The following is a 22154-nucleotide window of genomic DNA, read 5'->3' as shown; positions in this document are numbered from 1 at the left end:
TCTTGAGCTGCGACTGGCCCCGATCGGCCAGGTAGCTGCCCTTTTATGCCTCGTCCCCAACGAGGGGTGGGGTTGTGTGCGCCCCCAGATATCCCACAGAGCACACACAGCCCCCCCCCCCGTTGGTGGCGCCAAGGGGCTTAAGTGTCTGGGGTGCCTGGGATCCTAGCGCCTGGCGCCAAGGGGCTTATCTGCCTAGGATCCCAGAGCCCCCAGCAGCCCCTCCCCTCTTATGGCACTACACAAGTTACAGCCGCGTACGATTAAAACCGGGTTCTCTAGTCCTGGTGAGGTGATGGTCTCAGCCTGGTCACCCATCACTGCCATTATCTCAATTTGGTTTCACACTTAATTTGTCTGAATTCCTGCTCTGAGACTTGGAAAAAAAAAATCAGTTTGATTCGTATGCGATACAAACGTCGCTCTCAGTGGCAGGATGGGTGGGAAAGTGCTGTCCACTACAGTGTGTGTCTATTGTCACTTGCGCGGATCTCAGAGGCGAATGCTTGATGCGACGGAAGTTCCGAGAGGGTCAGGGATGTTGGTGGGGGGGGTAGGTAAGGAGCCAAAAAGCAACAATATCAAAACACAAAAAAAATGTTCCTTGATGGAAACAAGGCAGTGGAGGGGGGGGGGGGTCTGTACAGTGAAATGATGAATAAAAAAAGGAGACAGAACGGAGGAAATCTGATCCAAATTGCTGTCAATGGGCAAGGAAACCACTTAGGAGTAAGACGGCATCCCGATTTGGTGGAGCGGTCGGCGCGATGGTGAGCGCACTGTGGCCTGAACCAGGCATCGTTTCGATTCCCGGACAAGGCTGCCATCACTTCGCCGGGTTCATAGCACGAGGCTCCAACTGGTTAAAAGGCAGAGAAACTATCGCAACCTCAGTGTACGTGCACATTGCAACCACGCCCGTGCCTTCTGATACATTTTCTGAGCGTACCAAATATAGTCAGCTCGTGGCTAACCAAGCGCCCTGCCGTTGCGCGTTGAGCAGAAATGATACCCGGTCTTTTGGACACGGGACAGCTGCTCTGAATGTGTACACCCACGTCCGCCTCCCTTGTACGTGCGCACGTTGAACTTCCTTCGCGCCCTACGTAGCCGACAGTCCTAATCTGGGCTTTTCACACGACAGCTGGCTTGCGGCGGCGGAAGTGTTTACAGCGGTTTCGTGGCAATGTCGCCAGCGAGCATGGGATTCGGATTTCGGTTCCTGCTGATTCAGTTGTTGTTGATGTTCAAGTTGCGTGCGTCAATACCGTGCGTGAATCGCATGCGCTGTTGTGCGACAAAAAACAACTTCTTGGTTCTTTCTACGTGACTTTACCGAAAGAACCAAGAAGATGAATCCCTGCAGTCACGAAAGCTTTAAATCGAGACAAAAAACAACTTTGTTAAAAACAAACCAAAGTTTCCTGACATTTTGTTGGAGGTAAAGGTGCAGCCCTGAAAGTGCCTGCCCACCTCACTGTTGGCGGAGGGGGTCTCCACTAGGGGAAGCTCAATGGGGGGGGGGTCCTCTCTAGACCCCCGATGGTATTTTTGGCTCATCTATGGGACCCCTTTTTGGAAGTATTAAGATGAAACAAAAAAACGGCTTCACCCTATCTGGAATAATCCAGGAGGTGTCAAGATGTTCAAAGACCCAATCGATACACCTACTACGAGGCATGCAGTCTGCATTAACAACACACAGAACTTGTGATGAAACATGCAAACAAATAAGCTTTGATCATGTATGCATTCTCCACTCTTCGGTTCTTTCGGTAAAGTCACGTAGGTAGAAATAAAATAAAATAAAACAAATCACGACGTTTCGATCGCAACACAGGCGATCTTTATCGGGTGGGACAACCACAGCAAGAAAATGCTGAAGTCGGCGGGAGAGCTGTTTTATTTTATTTCTACCTACGTGACTTTACCGAAAGAACCAAAGAATATGGATTCCTGCAGTCACGAAAGCTTCAACTCATGTGTGCATTGTCATTGAAACTGATTGGCCTACACCAGAGTCTCTATGTAAGTCACCGGGAACCAGACTGAGACTATAAATTCACGGACCCTGGTGGGGACAACGTAGCGAAAGCACAAACGCTTAAGTGTGTGGGACACACCTGAAGAAGGAGGCTTGTGTTGCGCCCGAAACGTCGTGATTTAATTTCATTGTTTTTTCATAAATTTATTTATTTATTTTATATTTTGACCTACGTGACGCACTTGAGATTGACAAACATAAATAACTCGTGGATTTCCCCTTAAGCCCAAATTAATACTCTAAAAACAGTTATACATCGTTATTCTGGGAAATACTCGTCAGGTTTTTCGGTAAAGTCATGTAGGGGGGGAAATAAATAAATAAAGTAGAATGAAAACAACTACAATAAAATGTAATACATTTTTTGTTGTTTTCATTCTATTTTTTATTTATTAATCTTTTCACCTACGTGCCTTTACCAAAAAAACGAAAGAGTATGAATCCTTGCAGTCGCAAAAACTTCAAACTTGAGAACCTGGCTTAATCACAATTCAGTCTACGCGAGTCTACGGGTCTCGATGCGAGTCTGTAAGTCACCGGTGACCAGGTTGAGACCACCAACTTACTGCAAGGGAGAAGCCAGTTTCACGATCGACTGCGGCTCAAAAAACCCAGATTTAAACCCAGGGCTCTCAGCAGTGTCGGTTGAGCGCTCTGACTTTTGACCACATCCGGCCACCTCAGCGGCTTATTCACTTTCGTGAACAGAATTTCACGAAATAATAGCCACGACAAACGTGGCCGTACTTGCTGCACGAAGGAAAAGCGTTCGTTTTCACAGCGGCGGGGAGAGGGGAAACCTTTAGAGTCGGGGTTGGCCACACAGAGGTCATGTGGTTTATGCTCCAGTGTCTGAGTTCCTTTATATACATTGAAGTGAAATATCATTCTCTCCGTTTCATCAGAAATAACCGAGCGGAGCTGATGACTACAAATCTCAAAGCAGATCGTTTGCGCGTTACGTACGGCGCACAGGTCACTGGAAAAGGAAAACTATCTCCCCGTCACACCGAGCAGCTGATGCTGTGGTCACAATCAGGCTGAGGGCTGCACCAGGAACGCCTGGCTCGGCCGAGAGCCAGGAAATTGCTCGGTATTGACAGGGCAAAATTGTTCCTAATCAACGATTTTTGGGTTTAGATCGCGTTATTTATAAATGTGTCGTAACCCTCCACCACCCGACACGGCCAATCAGTAAAAAAAGTGTCACGTTGACAAAAGACAAATAGTTCACTGCTTTAGCCCACCGGTGTGTTGAAGCGTGAAACCACAACATTTACAATTTGAGTACGACGTTTCGCTGGTAATTGCATCCAGCATCATCGGGCAATTCGCCAGAAACGTCGTACTCAAATTGTAAATGTTGTGGTTTCACGCTTCAACACACCGGTGGGCTAAAGCAGTGAACTATTTGTCTTTTGTCAACGTGACACTTTTTTTACTGATTGGCCGTGTCGGGTGGTGGAGGGTTACGACACATTTATAAATAACGCGATCTAAACCCAAAAATCGTTGATTATGAACAATATTGGTCGCGAAAGCCTACGTGTTAAACTGAGGGCAAAATTGTGTTCGCAACAGATTTAATGATAAATTCTGTTAAAAAAAATGGAGGCCCATATATGGAATAATTTGGCGTGACTTTGCCCCAAATAGTGGGCTGCGTTCTTTCCCCAAATAAGAAAAACAGTAAGTCATCACTTGACGTGCGGTTTGTTCACACTATCATGCGTTCTTGCTGGAGCACGTGGTTCCTCCATTTATAACGGAACGCGCTCCATAACAACACGGAACGCGCTCCGTTACAACGCGGAACGCGCTCCGTTACAACGGTGCAGTCACGGTGGGAGGGGTGGGGCTGGGTGGGGAGGGGCTGGTCACCCCGTGGTGCCCTTTTAAAACTCAACGTTTAACCTACTCACGCCGGCTTGTGCCCGACCTCACAGTCGGGCATATGTGCGGAATACACCACGCCGCCGTTGACCCTGGCCATTGACCGAGCAACCCAACGTTCCTACCAGCTCCCTCCGCAGGAATGTGTTTTAAAGCGATTTGAAGCACGTTTTATTTTGGGGGGGGGGGGGGGCAGAATTTTGTGACGTCATATTTGAGGGGGGGGTCTGACTTTTTGTGAGGCCGTGTCACGAGGGGGGGGGGGTCAAAAATTGTCCAAAATCGCGTGACGTCATTTATGGACGGCCCCCAAGACCTGCCGCTCGCGTTCAACTTCGCTGTGCCGGTGGAGGCAGCGCCTAGACATGGCGGGGCACGCGGGAGGCGCGGCGTCGTGAATGAATTGAGCGATGGTTGATCTCACCTTATCTTAAACTTAATTTATATAGAATTGACAACGGCACAGTGTATTAATGTGGTGGTGGAGATGAGGTGAACGAAGTCGGTGAGAGGAAGCAATTGGGGCAAATCTGCGACGCGTAGATTCGGTGAAGGCGAAATTGATGACGGTCAATGACGATGAATGGATTGAATGAATGGGGAATGGGTGATTGCTATATCATGAAAATATGCAGAGCGGAAAAGTAACGGTGGCGGTTATGAGTGATGGAGATTAAGGGGTTCGTGGGGTGAGCTCGGGGTAACAATAAGTAAGTTTTGAGTGCGGAGCGGAAACTAGTGAGTGAAAGTGACCGCTTGATGTGGAGGCTAAGTCTGTTCCAGTGAAGGGGATTGGGCGAGAAGAGAAAAAATTAACCCGTAAAAACAAAGTTTTTCACTCTAAATCCTTTATATGCGTGGCGGCTAGAGTCCTCTCGTCCTCTGGCTTGAGATGGCTGCCACCTATGGGTCAGATGATTGTCTGCCAGCATTAAGCAATTGGTAAATAAATATTTTTTTAAAATTCCCTAAACAGTGTAAAATTTTGGAAATTTTTTCACGAAAATTAATTGTCACGCACAACGAGTCTGTGTGGGAAATGTCAGCTCGATTGGATCACGGGAAGTGTGTTAAAAAACGACCGAAAGATTTGCACGGTCGTAAGCGCGCAAGCAAGCAAGCACGCAAGCACGCAAGCAAGTGAACTTAATATAAAGGATTTAAAAATATCGAAAACGTGGATTGAGCATGAGGAGGAGAAAGCGGAACAGAGCGAGAGACTTTTGACTTTTAGACAACTTTTATTGCCGCCAGCAGCAACAGCACTGGAGGCGATTTCGATTCGAAATACACAAAGTCACCAGCAAACAAATTAAAATAAACGCTACAAATCCACGCGCTGTGGCGCTAAAAGCACCGCGCACAACACGAAAGAAAAGTCACGTGGTGGTGGTTTTGGTGGTCATCACGCACTCCGCGGTGACGAGCGAGCGCTTCAGAAGGTGGACACGAGGGTGCCGTTGCACGCTGGTACAGAGGGCGAGAGAGAGAGAGAGAGAGCAAATATTGAGAACGTAGAAGGCGAGAAGGCGACACGTAAAAATATACAAGCGTGGCAAGATATGGTGGGGCAAGACCGCGGAGATGATGATGATGATAATAACACTGGCCAACAAAAAAAAATTCTGGCCTGGACTTTTGCAGCTATTTTAGACGAATTTCAGGGTGCTGATTCCAAATCTGATCTCAGATTTGCTCTATCACATCTATCGGCATACCCCATTTTCATTGATTTTACCCGAAATTAACTCTGTCACTTATGATTGCAAGTTGTTGCGAGGCAGTGACTGCTTTAGTGTTAAAATATGGTGCTGTATTTTTAGGATAGTGTGTTTATAATATCATTTTATGTAGATATCCACATTTATTTAATAGTTTTCTTCTGCAGTTTTTATTAAAAATGCAATATTTGATATCTCAAAAACCTGATGTGATAGACAAAAACTGATGCCAGATTTGGAATCAGCACCCCAAAATTTCCTTTAAACCGTTGGGAATACCTTATGCCAGAAAAAGTGTGTTGACCAGTGTAATGAAATCTGGGCAGAAGCCGTGGTGGACTGGAGTTCACCGAACGTTGAATGTGGTTTCTGTGACCGCGAGACAACAAACAATTCACGGGGAAGCCAGACGCGAGTGATTTAGACAGAGATCACGGCGAGATGCAGGGACCACGATAGTCTGCGGTGGAATTTGTTGTTGTTATAAACGTGCGCAGTCGGCTTTCACCCTCGATGATTAAACACCGTGCCACATTTTGATGATTTGTACAGTGAGGGAAACAAAGTATTGGATCCCCTGCTGATTTTGTACGTTTGCCCACTGACAAAGAAATGATCAGTCTATAATTTTAATGGTAGGTTTATTTGAACAGTGAGAGACAGAATAACAACAACAACATCCAGAAAATCGCACGTAAAAAATGTTATGAATTTATTTGCATTTTAATGAGGGAAATAAGTATTTGACCCCTCTGCAAAACATGACTTAGTACTTGGTGGCAAACCCCTTGTTGGCAATCACAGAGGTCAGACGTTTCTTGTAGTTGGCCACCAGGTTTGCACACATCTCAGGAGGGATTTTGTCCCACTCCTCTTTGCAGATCTTCTCCAAGTAATTAAGGTTTTTAGGCTGACGTTTTGCAACTCGAACCTGCAGCTCCCTCCACAGATTTTCTATGGGATTAACGTACACAATTAGCAGGGGATCAAATACTTTTTTCCATCACTGTATAATAACGGTCGTAAACAATCATTTTCACTCCTGCTCAATCCAGGACCGCAGACAAGCACGAAGGCAGCCACGCGGTGAGCCTGCTCCAACAATTGCCCAAGCTCTGCGATCCTCGGTACATTCCCCGCACTTTCTATGGACGAACGGACAGATTCACTTGGAGCGAAACGTCGAACATCGCTCCGAACAAAAACACATCGGGGAGTGACACAGCAGCACAACCGTTGACACCTACGCGGGGGCACAGACAGATGTAACATTTCTTGGGACTCAATTAGCTATACGCTAAACATCTACTGCACAAGCACTAATTCTAGATTTGAAGTTTTCGTGACTGCAAGGGTCCATATTCTTTGTTTTTTTCGGTAAAGTCACGTAGGTAAAAAAGAAAAACATTCAATCACGACGTTTCGGAGGCAACACAAGCTTCCGTCTTCAGGTGGAACCATCTCTTAGAGCTCTCTTCACTTGATACAGTGATTTTGCTGTGACGGTTCCACCTGAAGACGGAAGCTTGTGTTGCCTCCGAAACGTCGTGATTATATTTATTTTTTATTTTCCTTTGTGACTTTACCGAAAAAACCAAAGAGTGTGCACAAGCACTATTAAGCTGTTCAGGTTCATGGCAGGAATAAAAACTTGCACGTGTCAATCCGCTGCCACGTGATGGACCACGAGTGTTGTTTGACTGCACTTCACCACGCCGGTGTCAACAGTCGCCAGTTTGGTGAAGGCGGAGAGGCATCGAAGTGGGGAGCGTCAAAGTTCATTGCAACGATGGGCACTGATGCACTGCCCTCTGCTGCTCGACATGTTGCCACGCAGCAGCCTATAACGCCTGCTATGCACAGTGGTCACTCACCAGAGCACTATGGAGGCGCGACCCCACTTAGCTTTGCGAGATATTACCAGGTCGGGCGCTTTTCGAGTGATTTGGTCACATAGAGGCTGTGGACACACATATATTAGCAAGTGAAAAAAACAATTATACTCTCAGTTCTTTCGGTAAAGTCACGTAGGTAAAAAATGAAATAAAAATAAAACAATGAGAATTATTTTCATTGTTTTATTAAAATTAATAAAAATAAAACAATGAAAATTATTTTCATTGTTTTTTTTATTATTTTTTTTCCATGTTTTACCTACGTGACTTTACCGAAAGAACTAAGAGTATGAATCCTTGCAGTCACGAAAGCTTCAAATCTTAAAACAATTATCCCAGACTTAAACAGGGAAGGAATCAGTCCTGCCAACATCCAGGGTGTGAATTCCACTTGATTGTTTGATAACACCTTCATATATAGAGGACCGCAGAGCTTTAGAGCTTTTGGGGAAAGGGGGATTTGTCATCATCACTGCGCTTTGTATTCAGTTTTTTTCCTTCCTCTGCACTTGGGCCTGCTCGAGCTGCTGCTCCATGCTGGACCCGCAGGGGTCAGTATCATCTCCCCTTTTATTCAACGTCTACGTTAGGCCGCCGGGAGCTATCATCCGGAGGCCCGGGTTGCAGTGCCATCAGTAGGCCGATGACACCCAGATTTAAGTCTCCTTCTCAGGTGACCCAGATGCGGCTCTCGCCTGCTTAGCGGACTGTCTGGCAGAGGTAGTCTGCATGGATCCAGCAGAACTGGCTCAGGTTGAATACTGATTCAGACGAAGCTGATGATTGTAGGGCAAGGCCGTAATTATAATATATATTGAGGGGGACACACCTCCCCTAATATTAAAATATGCTCGAAATGCCCCCCCCCCCCTCCCCCAATATATTGCTATAAAATAGATTTCTGTTTAGATGCTTGTGGTTATGGTTGTACGTTTTTAATCCCTAATCTCTGCCATTACATACAATGAAACAAGAAAAGGTAAAAAAAAAGAAAAAACAGAGCAATGTAATACAATACACTAGTAGACATTATTGTAAAAAAAATCCATCTTATGTGTTCGTAATAGTTTTTTTTTATTTTAGGCAGGAAATTCGTTTTCAAATGTAGATTTTTTTTTTTCTGGGGGGGGGGGGGGGGGGGGACCCAGACCCCCTGGAAGATTTGGTCCCCCCCACTGTTGACTCCATGGCTACGGCCTTGTTGTAGTGTCAGAGAGTCGGCTGAGGATGTGACAGGGGGAGCTTGAGCCTCCATCAATGAATGGAGTGTGCCCTCTCCCTTCGATCGCAGCTTGACCACACGCCCTCAGCTTGTGTCTGTGCCCAAAGCGAGGTCCTATCTCCTCGGAGTGCTCTGGGAGCTGCGGCCCCTCTTGTCCGCGAGTGATCTCGAAACACTGGGTCACGCATTTGGGTCAACGCGTCTGGATTACGGAAATGCTTTGTGTGCCGACCTGCCTCGTGGACTGATTCGGAAACTTCAGCTGGTGCAGAATGCGGCTGACCGCATACTTAGGGGCCGTCCATAAATGACGTCACGCACCTAGGGGATTGGGGTGGGGGGTTCAGACATTTGTGACGATGTGTGACGAGGGGCGGGGGGGTTGAGAAATGTGACGTCACATCAAAATGCGCAACTTTAAATAAATATAGACAACACGTTCTGCTTAATTAAATAGACTTTTTCATAAAAAAAATTTATCCTACAACATCAGAGTGCAGCGCCACATTAAATACGCACTACAATGACAATAGTTTAAAGCGATTTGAAACATGTTTTATATTTTTTTTGTGACGTCATATCTGAGGGGGGGGGGGGTCTGACTTTTTGTGACGCCGTGTGACGAGGGGGGGGGGGTCAAAAATCTTCAAAACCGCGTGACGTCATTTATGGACGGCCCCTTAAGATGCATCAGCCGTTTGAAGCACGTATAACCAACGCTCCGTGATCTGCAAATATGCCCGACTGTGAGGGCGGGCACAAGCCGGCGTGAGTAGGTTAAACGTTGAGTTTTATAAGGGCACCACGGGGTGACCGGCCCCTCCCCACCCAGCCCCACCCCTCCCACCCCCCACCCAGCCCCACCCTCCCCACCCAGCCCCTCTCCACCTTCCCCACCCAGCCCCTCCCCACCCTCCCCATCCAGCCCCCCACCCTCCCCTCCCCTCCCCACCCAGCCCCTCCCTGCACGACGGACGGACACAATAATCCCCTGTGGGCTGGTGTAACCAGGAGGTTCCTACCAGTAAAAAGAGCCACATAGCTCAGTGGGCCTTACCTGCTAAAATAAAACATAGTTTTAATAATGTTCTAGTTTAATCTGGTGGAATATACGAGGAGTGCCGCTGCAACGCTTCAGAGACTTCGAAATCTCCATCCGCTGGTCTCCCTGTTCCATCTAAATCTCGGTTGACTTCGTGAAATGATGGTCGCCCGTTGTGGCCTTAGAGGTGTAGCCACGAGGTTGCTGGAGGGACTCACCAAACGCCCCCCCCTCCCCCCCATCGTCGCTGCATTAACCCCAGGGGGGACCCCCATCATCGGGCGCCATAATGAAGCACCGCCCGGCTCGCGAGCTCCGGAAATTTGAAATGCTCTCGGCGACCCCGGCAGGGGAGTACGCGGTCGGCCTGCGGTGTTTTCTTTACGCGTCCACACGCGCGCGCGCACGCATGCACACGCAAAACAAACAAAAAAAGGGGACGCCCAAGCACTTTGAGCAAGGCGAGCGGACGGCTCGTTTCATGAACCCCCCCCCTACGGAGATAATCGCCCCGGTGTGGCCAAAGCCGCGCTTCGTAGGTCAATGATGAACGGTCGTGTTAAAAGGTGCTCGTCTGTCATTATGATTATTATACATCATCATCATCGTCGTCGTTAGTCTCCTCGCAATCGTATTCCAAACTTGCGCTGCCGGCGTCTCGCCGGGAGACGGAACAAACATTTCCGCCGGGGCTGTCGTGGTGGCGAGCGGCGTCATTTCCCACTGCGTCGGAGAAGGGGTCACGTGGAGGCGATGTTGCAGAACTAGTTCTGAGGTCCATTCAATTGGCCTCTTACTGGTAGGAACTTCCTGGTTACACCAGCCCACAGGGGATTATTGTATCCGTCGTGCAGGGAGGGGCTGGGTGGGGAGGGAGTGGCTGGGTGGGGAGGAGAGGTGGGGAGGGGCTGGGTAGGGAGGGTGGGGCTGGGTGGGGGGTGGGAGGAGTGGGGCTGGGTGGGGAGGGGCTGGTCACTCCGTGGTGCCCTTATAAAACTCAACGTTTAACCTACTCACGCCGGCTTGTGCCCGCCCTCAAAGTCGGGCATATTTGTGAAATACACCACGCCGCCGTTGACCCTGGCCATTGACCGAGCAACCCAACGTTCCTACCAGCTCCCTCCGCAGGAATGTGTTTATCCGCAACCAGGGTACGCGCCGTTTGTTAACACCCCCGCAAAGAGTGTTGGTCTCATATCAGGTGACCCAAAAATTCTTCATTCCCAGAGGCTGAATGAAGCAACATTTTTGCGAAAAGCAATATTTGACACGTGGGCTTTCGCGACCAATATCATCCATCATACAGGTTTTTTTGGGGTGAGATCGCGTAAATATATAAATGTGTCGTTAAACCAGCAACCACCCGACACAGTCAATTCGTAAGGTTTGTCACGAAAACAGAACATGCCAATAACGACACATGCATATATTTACGCAATCTAACCCATAAAACCAGTATGTTGGATGAGCCACATTTGATATAATGGGAGTTTTTTTAATGCAATCATTGGTGACTGGAATGACACCATCAACTCGGTTTAATTTATAACTGGCTGAAATCTGGATTTGAACGCAGAATCTAAGCCCAGGGCCTCTGACACAGCATTGCCTCCCAAGCCATACCATCTATTTCATGTCTAATCTTGTCCCCTCATTTTGATCTCTGTCGTATTATCATCGTCACATCATGAGAGGCCAAGAATCAATTCTAATCTCCCTCACGGACCAGTGCAACCCTCCGTGTGCGACAACGGCCCGCACAAGCCTAGATATCATAGAGCTACGTCTGAGATCCCTGCAAGTGACCTCTGATCCACACGGTAGTAGAGGGCAGCACTTTCCCACCTGCTCGGCCATCTGCTTCGATTCTCGGTGCTGTTAATTTAGGCAAATTAAGTGCAGCACCAAACCTAATGTGATGCTTTTCTTTAGTTTGCGTAAATTTTATTGGCGATCGCACTCAGGACGATCACCTCATTGCACTCGAGAATCCGGCTTAAGATTTTTTTTTAAAAAAATCAGTAGGAAAGGTCCAATAAGCTGTTAGGTTCTATTCTTGGTTCTTTCGGTAAAGTCACGTAGATAGAAAATAAAAATAAAATAAAATAATAAAATAAAAAATAAACGAATTAAAAATACAAATAAGACATTGAAAATAATAAAAGCAAAAAACCCACGACGTTTCGATCACAACACAAGCGGTCTCCATCAGGCGGAGAGGTTATATTTCACGGGGCGTGCTGCGACGGTAGAGATGCCATACGGCAGAGAACTTCGTAACAATCGTGGTTTACATGGGTCGCTAGACCCGTGCGGCTCCAACCTGGCTTAGAATCTCAGGACATCAGCGGAGTCAGCAAAGCACTCTTGACCTCTGAGCCACCATCTGAGCTCAGGAGCTGAAGGTTACGCTGGAGGTCATCCGCAAGTGTCTGCGAGTGTGAGTGACCATGAAAAGGCGCTGGGGGAATTTCTTCCCAAGGGCACTGGCGGTGGGTGGGGAAAGGGGGGGGGTGCGTTGTGATGGATGTTCTGAAAGCTTGACGAGGAAATTGCGCGCTGAGAATGTGTCCGTTTTGCGAATCTCGTCCATCAGTCGCCGCGTCAGTCCCGCGGTGTGAAAACAGTGGAGGGCCAAACCAAGCGGGCGCGCGCCGAGGTCAATTGCATTGGATGTGTATTTAGCGGTGGGGCAGGAAAAATAGCACTGGGCTTGATGCGGACCGGATCTTCTCCGCGCTGATCCCAGAGGAATTCCACTGCAAATCGCAAACCGCGCGTGACGCGAGTACAGCATCGGTGTGCGGTTCTTTTTCCCTTCCGATGTCCTTTGTCGAAGCGCTTCTTTTTGCATAATGCACGGGCACAATGACTTTAAACCCCTCGCCAAACCTCCTACGCAGTTCACAAGTAGTACTAATCGCATATCTGCATTTCCCATAAATATGCTAAATTCCTCTTGATATGCAAATTCTTTTGTCAAGGCGCTCTTCGCCCCTCCTTCCCAGCTTAAATAGTCGCTCCAAGCCTGGGGCTTGTCATTCAGACTCTGTCTCCTCGACAGACCTGTTCTCCACATGAGGACGGCTACTTGCGTTGTGGCCGAAACGTCGTGAGAATTATTGTATTATGTTTTATTATTTTATTATTTCCATTCTACGTGACTTTACCGAAAGAACCAAGAAGATGAATCCCTGCAGTCACGAAAGCTTTAAATCGAAAAAATGTTTCAGGGTTGTTGCTTTAAATGTTACGTTGTTGCTTTTGTCATTTCCGCGACCGGGGGCGGGGGGATCGCGTCTGCAGCTGAAGGTTCGAGCCTGGCCTCGTGAGTTCTCGCCGAGGGTGAAACAAAATCAACGTAGAAAACTTGGCACGTGCAAAGTGCGCGACCCTTTGTCATTCCCCTGCTGAGTGAGGGCCTCCCCCCATGCCATGCGAGTGGTGGGGGTGATTTCACAATATTTCACCATGCTGGTCAGTACGGGTAAACATTGGAGCGCAGTGAACTTTGCTTGCGCTGACCTCTGCTACTCACAACATAGCCTTACAGCAGCAGCCTACAGCGCCTGTGTTAAACTAAACGTTAGATTTGACCAGGTAAGGCCCAGACTGAGCTATGCAGCTCCTTTTCAGAAGCGACCTGGTCATCACAAATGATAGCTCAACGAAGTTGATTCTAGACGTGGAGGGAAAAACTCCAAATATACAGGCGTCAGGGTCGGGATCGAGCCCATGTCCTCCTGTATACCAGGCGAGGTGGTTAACATCTCGGCGATCCAAGCATTATCCAGGCTCAACCCTGCTCAGCCCCTGAGATCTGTTCTGATAGGGCAAATTGCAGGTGATTTGGTCAGCATTTACGTGTATATGCCGCTCGCTTGAATGACTCAGAGCATCTTAATCTCGTCTCAACCATTCCAACGGCCCGTTTGCAGTCGAGCCTAGGGACCCCCCAATGGCAGCTGTCTCTGTTCGGCACAAGGCGTACGCAGCATCTGCCTACAAGTGGGCATTCGTTTGCCAGTAGGAGTCGATGTCGTTGCGCGGATTTCGGATTTTTTTCTGCAAGCGATTAATACAATTTTGTTGAGCGTCACGCCGACATGCGTGGCCTATATTATTTTTCCCATAACATCACGGGGCCTTTAAAAATGCGGCCGTGAAAGCAGAGGGTTGACACACAGCCGCGGTATTAACCGGGGCGGCCACCGTTCTCGAACCGCGGACCTGGGCAACATGCGGTATGCGACCTCTGCGCCACGGTGGCCATCCCGCGTTAGATCCTCGCTTAAGCGAAGGAACAAAGAAACAAAAATGCGAGCAAAAGACCAAAATCGATTGCTTGCCTGCTCGGAAAGCGTCCAGTGAAGGCAAGCCATAACAACATCGGCGTTTGATCTGAGCAGTGCAAAACTCCTTGCTTTTAAGCCTAATTGCAACCGACACTCATTATAGCCTTGCAATGGCTTTGGCCCATTCGCAAATACTTTCCTTCAAGTAACCTCCCTCTTTTTTTTTTGCAGAATGCATTTCACATTTTGAGTCACATTTTTCTTTCCGTAGCTAATTAATTTGTGTCCTGGCTTTATTTATTTTTTTACTTTTTTTTACTTTTAAAATCTGTAATATTGGTGAGATGTTAACACTGAATAGGCCTCTAATTAAAGTCCATGCAACGGTACCAAATAATATAAAACCGACAACGGGTCAATTAATATTTCTTTGCAAAGGTACCGACAAAAACTTGTTTTACAGTACTGCGACGGCGCATCTAGTCGATCCGTGTGCTCATGAAAGCATGAAACGTGCATCTGGGAGCCGATCACTTACAACCGATGCAAACGGCATGCTGACGTTACATTCAGGGTGAACGGAGTTTGCTTGCAAATCATTGACGTCCACTTGTCGACTTTTACGTAGAAAATTTAATTCGTCAATTCACCGATGAAGGCATCTCCGTGCCGTGTTGATCGTGGGCGAGCTGTTTGACCAAAGGAGGGGGTTCAAAACCAGCTCAGATATCGCGCAGAGATCAGATGCAAGGACCGGCTGTCACTGGTTGTTAGCTTTGGCCACGAATTGAACTCAGGCCGCCGAGTTCCGATGTGAAAGTGCAATGCGCTAACCACTTCACCACCCATCGCTTCGCCCCTGAAGCTGATAAGATCGTACAAACGAAATACGGAAAAGGATGGAATTGGGACAAGGCAGAGGGGTAGAAATTATATATAAAAAGACGATCAATTGTTAAACCGAATCGCAACCATAAATCGTGCCAAATAAACGAACTATCTGGTGGCTGGGTGCTATAGTGTCACTTGCCTATTCAGCCGAAAATAACAAAGAGTTATGCCAATCAGTTTCAAAGACAACGCATACATTATCAGAGCATGTGTGCTTGCATGTTTTGCCACAAGTATGTGTGTGTGGTTAATGAATACTTTAAGTTTCGATTTAAAGCTTTCGTGACTGCATGGATTCATTTTCTTGGTTCTTTCGGTAAAGTCACGTAGAAGGGAAGTAATAAAATAACAAAAATAAAACATGATAAAATAATTCTCACGACGTTTCGGCCACAACGCAAGCAGCCGTCCTCAGGTGAAGACCAGGTCTGTCGGGGAGACAGCGTCTGACAGTATATTTTGATGAAATTGTGTTACCCATTTTCGGGTTCAAGCGAACACACGATTGACGTGTCTTCTCTTACTGTTTACATGGTCAAATGTAGGCGGACGCTGCACATGCACGAACTTACAGAATCCTCCGCTTAGCCCTATAGACTGGTTAGGACAAGTGCTATTAGCGGGCACCTGGTAAGCCTGCCACGGCGCACAAGAACGTGGTGGTGGAGCTCACACCACACCTGGCCGCGTTTGTTCAAATCCCGCACCAGGTACTAATTTAAGGCTGAGTCGACCTAAAGGAGGGGCCCAGGACGGGTTCTGATGTTGTTCGCCACTGATGTTGTATGTCGCCGGGGATCGTAGCCGGGTGGCTGAGTGTGCGTCGTGCAAATGCACAAACCACTCGTCCATAGGTCGACTCAGTGTCCACAATACACTGACAAAGACCCCCCTCCACCCCACTCCGTATAGCCTGCCATCGACTGGGGAGGCAGGCGGCTATGTCCACATTAGAACAGCTGTCGTTTGCCCTCTAATTGATGGCGATGTCACCGCAGTGCTTTGTGCCAGGCTAGGTGCACCTGAGGCCACAATACAAAAGGCAAAGATCCCCCGGCTAGCCTTAATAGACTGTTGGGGCAAGTGCTGTTAGCGAGCGCCTGTGAAGGCCGGCAAGGCACACGAGGGTGGTCAGCACCACTCCCGACCGCCTTTGTCTCCCCCCAGTGGCGATGTTTTTACGCACCGCACCAGGTACTCATTTGAGGCTGAGTCGACCTAGGGAAGTGCTCGCACGGAGATCCTTCCACGATTAGGGGTCGTCCATAAATGACGTCACGCACCTAGGGGGGGGGGAGGGTCAGATATTTGTGACGATGTGTGACGAGGGGGGGGGGGGGTTGAGAAATGTGACGTCACATAAAAATGCACAACTTTAAATAAATATGGAATTGTTATAACAACACTCCTACAACATCAGAGTGCAGCGCCACATTAAATACGCACTACGTTGAAATATAGTTTTGGGCGGGGCGGGGGGCAGAGCTTTGTGACGTCACATTTGAGGGGGGGTCTGACTTTTTGTGACGCCGTGTGACGAGGAGGAGGGGGGGGGGGTCAAAAATCGCCCAAAATCGCGTGACGTCATTTATGGACGGCCCCTTACGGAGGTTCCCCCTCTAACTCGATCGATGTGCGCCGCCAGGGGTCGCCGGGTCGATCAACGACGCGGCGGGCGAAACGATGGGGACGCGTGATCTCTCAAATCGCCTCGACGTCCACAAGTTGCACACCACACAGCAGCAGGTCGTGTGAGTGGTGGTGCTGGTGGTGGTGGGGGGGGGGGGTAAAGTGTGGGTACAACCACCTCTTCTGTCTTGTTGGTTTTTATTGCAACCCGTCTGATCGACGTGAGAATAGGTTTTCCCCCATTTTTTTCTGGCAACAAAACAGCTGTGTTAAGATGTTAAAACACCAAACTGAAACCTTTTTACAAAGATTCATACTCTTAGGTTTTTTCGGTAAAGTCACGAAGGGGAAAAGTAAATAAATAATAAAATAAATCACGACGTTTCGGAGGCAACACAAGTCTCCGTCATCAGGTGGGACCGTCACAGCAATAAATTAAATTATTATTTATTTATTTCCTACGTGGCTTTACCGAAAAAAACCTACGAGTATGAATCCTTGCAGTCACGAAAGCTTCAAATCTAGAACTTTTACAAGGAATCATGTCTGCATTAACCCACAATATACTTGTGGTCAGAATGCAAACAAAAAACACACTCTGATAATTTAAGCATTGTCTTGTCAAACGGTGTTCGACCAGAGGACGCCAAGAGGCGTACAGCTCAAGGACAATGCAAATATTATCAGAGCATCTTCTTGGTTCTTTCAGTAAAGTCACGTAGAATGGAAATGATAAAATAAATAAAAATGAAACAATAACATAATTCTCACGACGTTTCGGCCACAACGCAAGCAGTCTGAATGATACACTCCAGGCTTGGAGTGTATCATTCAGACTCTGTCTTCTCGACAGACCTGTTCTTCACCTGAGGACGGCTGCTTGCGTTGTGGCCCGAAACGTCGTGAGAATTATTTTATTATGTTTAATTTTTATTATTTTATTATTTCCATTCTACGTGACTTTACCGAAAGAACCAAGAAGATGAATCCCTGCAGTCACGAAAGCTTTAAATCGAAATGTATCAGAGTATGTTTCTAGTTTGCATTCTGACCACAAGCATTGTGGTTAATGCAGACATGATTCCTTGTAAAAGGTTTCAGTTTGGTGTTTTAACATCTTAACACATCTGTTTTGTTGCCAGAAAAAAAGGAGAAAACATATTCTTATATGTTGGTACTGGCAAAGGAGGTCCCATGATGTAACGTCCGATCGACATGCAGCAGTCGACCAAAATTGCCCTCTTCCAGAGTTCGCTGCGGTGCAAAGGGTCCCCTTCTGCAGAGCAGTGGCGTGATTGAGCAATTGCAGGGCTGCGCCCTTGACCTCTTTTAACCTTCTCCATTACATCATTACAGCCTAGGGTGGCAGCTAACAAGCGGTTGTCGGGGCAACAGTTGCCACGGTTTCAAAATTGCTCGTCACAGGTGGGCTGTACCAACTGCGTTTGACAAAGTCTGCGGGTGGGGGTGGGCCAGGTGGGGGATGAGATACTTAGCAAATACATTGACGGCCCTAAGGCCACTTTGTTGCGCTATAATCAAATCTAGAAATAAATTGAGTTCACTCTGCTCCGGACCGTACCATTATCACTACAAATGCTGACATAAAAAAATTGTTTAACAAAAATATCTAAAATAAAGTGGAAAACAGTTATTTTTTTAATGTTTTGGACGAAGGCCTCCCAATGCTATGACGGTCGTGGTGGTTGTTTGACACCAATACTTCATCACAATGGGCAGTCGGGGAGATGTTTGGCCAATGCCACGTGGTGAGGGTGAAAAAAAACCCGGGGAACTCGGTCGAAAACCCACGCTGACAAAGAAAGAGAAAACACTAATCACCTCGCACAGATAGATTCAATCCGTGGCTGTGCCGCCATCTTCTCGCCAAATCGCAGGCCCCAAACCTCGACACACCTGGAATTCACAAGTAGTTTCCCATCCAAGGACGAACCAGGCTCAAACCTGCTCTGACGAGATCTGGCGCATTTCGGGGTTGTTTGATTGGAGGCAATAGAGCGGGAACGTTTGTGAAAGCAAAACGACAATTCAGAAGGCGATCGAGAGAGGCACTCCAGAGGGCATTTAGATGCTTTTGTTGCTGTATATTTTCACGCGATAAGGGGCCGTCCATAAATGACGTCACGCGATTTTGGACGATTTTTGACCCCCCGTTCCCATCGTCACACGGCGTCACAAAAAGTCAGACCCCCCCCCCCCCTCAGATATGACGTCACAAAGCTCTGCCCCCCCCCCATTGTAGTGCGTATTTAATGTGGCGCTGCACTCTGATGTTGTAGGAGAAAATATTTCTTAAAAAGTGTATTTAATTAAGTAGAACGTGTTGTCTATATTTATTTAAAGTTGCGCATTTTGATGTGACGTTACATTTCTCAAACCCCCCCCCCCCTTGTCACACATCGTCACAAATGTCTGACCCCCCCCCCCCCTAGGTGCGTGACGTCATTTATGGACGCCCCTAAGCCACTTTGTTGACCTATAATTTGTGATCGCCAGGTCGCTTCGGAAAAAAAGCTAAAAGCTCAGCGGGATTTTCCTGGTAAGATAAAAAAAATAGTTTAGTTTTATTTGTATATATTTTTGTATCTGTTTACCTTTTTTATACTTAGAACTCCTATCATGTTCTCGTATTGTTAGTTGATGTAACGTTCTGACCCGCCCCCTACTGGACGTCTGTGAAAAAGAGCTTTATAGCTCATCGGATTCCTCCTGTTTAAATACATATTCTGATTCTGTATACTGTATGGGGGTCGTTATCCCAGGATTAAATTCGCACGAGGAATTCAGACAGATACATATTTATTTTTTAAAGCCAGCGTCGTGGATTCTTAGCAAAGATTTCCAAGGTAAACTCTCTGTGAGTTTCCTGAAAATACACGGGGCACTCACGCTGCATTAGGGGGTGGATTTCGCACCTCCCATTGGCACGGTTGGCTGCGTACGGTGCGAAAGAAGTTCAACACACATACATACTTACCCCACACCTCCGATTGGCACGCTTGGCTACATACGGTGCGAGAGAAGCTCTACATGCATACATAGGCGACGCAGTGGATAAGCGCACTGTGCTATGAACCAGGTGACCTGGCCACGCCTCACATCGGTGGTGAGCGATGTTCGACATTTGAACCGGTGCAGGGTCACCCTCCCCCCCTTAACCAACCTGCACTGACGAGATTGGTGATGTATGGTCAAACAACTCGAATAGCAGTGGATTTTACTTGGGAGTAGTTGGGTAATATAGCTGTTTAAGCTCACTGTTCAGACAACACATTTAAATCATGACAACAGCGAAAAATCCCTCAACACATTGTCAATAACACCGTGGTCTTAAAAAAAGTACACCAGAGGTCATGACGTTTCGGACAATGGGCCTTCTTCACAGCACGTAGAGAGGCCAGAGAGGGAGAGTAAGCCAGCACCCTCTGTGTGCTGAGGAAGGCCCATTGCCCAATACGTCACCTGCTATATGTTTTTCTTTTAAGGTCACAGTGTTTTGTTTTTTTACGAATGCGTTCAGTTTGTTTGTTACGTGAATTGTGCCTGTGGGCCAACGCAGCGGCGTCGCCAGATCATTTTAAAAATATATTTCATGGAAACGTGGAGCAAGGCCTGTTGGGAACCCGCGAACGCTACGTACGAGCCACTCTGAGCAAATGTCCAATGGTGAGATGTGCCTGGAGGTTATTTCCTCACGTCTATCATAAACGCATCTCGCAATCGATTTCATTACAGCTGGGGCTGTGAAGATGATATTTTTGTTGTCATTTTCATCAAAATCTCTTTTCACCTGGATAATGCTCGGAGATGGAACATCTGCTTGGCAAGCCGTGTCCACAGTGTCAAGTGGCGTGTACACAAAGCATTTCAGGTCTATAACCCATATGGTGTGCAATTGATACCGTGAATATCACGTAGCAGCCGAACGGGAAAATGGAAGGGAAACTTCTGCAAGGGTAAAAATAAAAGCGAAGACGAAAACGGATCAGTTTGTGGGACAAAGTGAGACAGTTGGTGGGACAGTGAGAGGCAGTTGGTGGGACAGTGAGAGACAGTTGGTGGGACAGTGAGAGACAGTTGGCAGGACAGCATACCTCTCGACCCAAACGGTTTATTCGTATTCTTGTACAGGAAAATTAAGTTTCGATTTAAAGCTTTCGTGACTGCAGGGATTCATCTTCTTGGTTCTTTCGGTAAAGTCACGTAGAAGGGAAGTAATAAAATAATAAAAATAAAACATAATAAAACAATTCTCACGACGTTTCGGCCACAACGCAAGCAGCCGTCCTCAGGCGAAGAATGAAGCTTGGAGGTGCTTCATTCTTCGCCTGAGGACGGCTGCTTGCGTTGTGGCCGAAACGTCGTGAGAATTGTTTTATTATGTTTTATTTTTATTATTTTATTACTTCCCTTCTACGTGACTTTACCGAAAGAACCAAGAAGAGGAAAATTAAGTTTTCAGGTCCATGCGGCATATAGCCGTTTCAATACGGGTAGCAAATGTTTTTTTGTCTATTTGTTTGTGTTTCTCCCTTGTGATGGGACTTTGTAGGATGAACGTTGAGATTTATAAGGGCACGGGGTGACCAATAAGGTCTGAATCGGTCTGTCATAAGGTAGGCACTTATAAAAGGTTGAAAGGTATGGGACAGTGAGAGACAGTTGGTGGGACAGTGAGAGACAGTTGGTGGGACAGTGAGAGACAGTTGGTGGGACAGTGACAGATAGTTGCTGGGATAGTCTGAAACAGTTAGCGGTACTTTCCACGAGAGATGCTGAAAATCGCGAGAGATGCAAAGCATCTGTGATGGACATTGATCCCTCAGTTACAAGTAGGGTTCACCACCTGTTCGGGTTTGACCCACGCAGTCCAGGAATTGGCAACTGCGTTCGGTCGCAGGGATTGATTTGCACCGATATCTGGTGGATTTGTTTTGTTGCTGTTTAACTTATCACAAGCATGGTGCACAGTTTTGAAAATCAACCTCGTGCTGACTGAGAAATATGCCAGGGCTGGGTCTATAGATGGTGTTTTTGTAATGTTTGTTGTTGTAACATTCTGACCTGGACATCTGTGAAAAAGAACTTCATAGTTCATCGGATTCCTCCAGTCATAACAAATATTCTGATTCTGAGTGAGATGCAGTTACCGTTGCCATTTGGATGCATTCAAACCAACCATTCGTGGTGCGTCCAGGGCAGACCTCGTTTTGGCCCCAGCTAATGTGGGTGCCGCCAACTTGATTGGGACAATGGAGAAGAGACCAGGGAGATACTGCGGGAGGCGAATGAAAACGAAGAATAGGTTTTACCCTTTCTGGCAATAAAGCAGGTGTTAAGATCTTTTTTTTTAACGATCAGACGAGAAAGATGCTCGGTCTTTCGGCACTTTGCTTCGTTCATCATGTCGCTTTTTTTTTAAATACAGTAATGTTCCAGCTTGCTTAGGGATTTAGAAGTGTTAAGATCTTCAAACACCAAATAGATACCTGTTGCAAAGA

This window comes from Lampetra planeri, chromosome 44 (genome assembly GCF_965212315.1).
Source record: "Lampetra planeri chromosome 44, kcLamPlan1.2.h2, whole genome shotgun sequence".
Taxonomy (NCBI): domain Eukaryota; kingdom Metazoa; phylum Chordata; class Hyperoartia; order Petromyzontiformes; family Petromyzontidae; genus Lampetra; species Lampetra planeri.
This window is presented reverse-complemented; position numbering follows the sequence as displayed.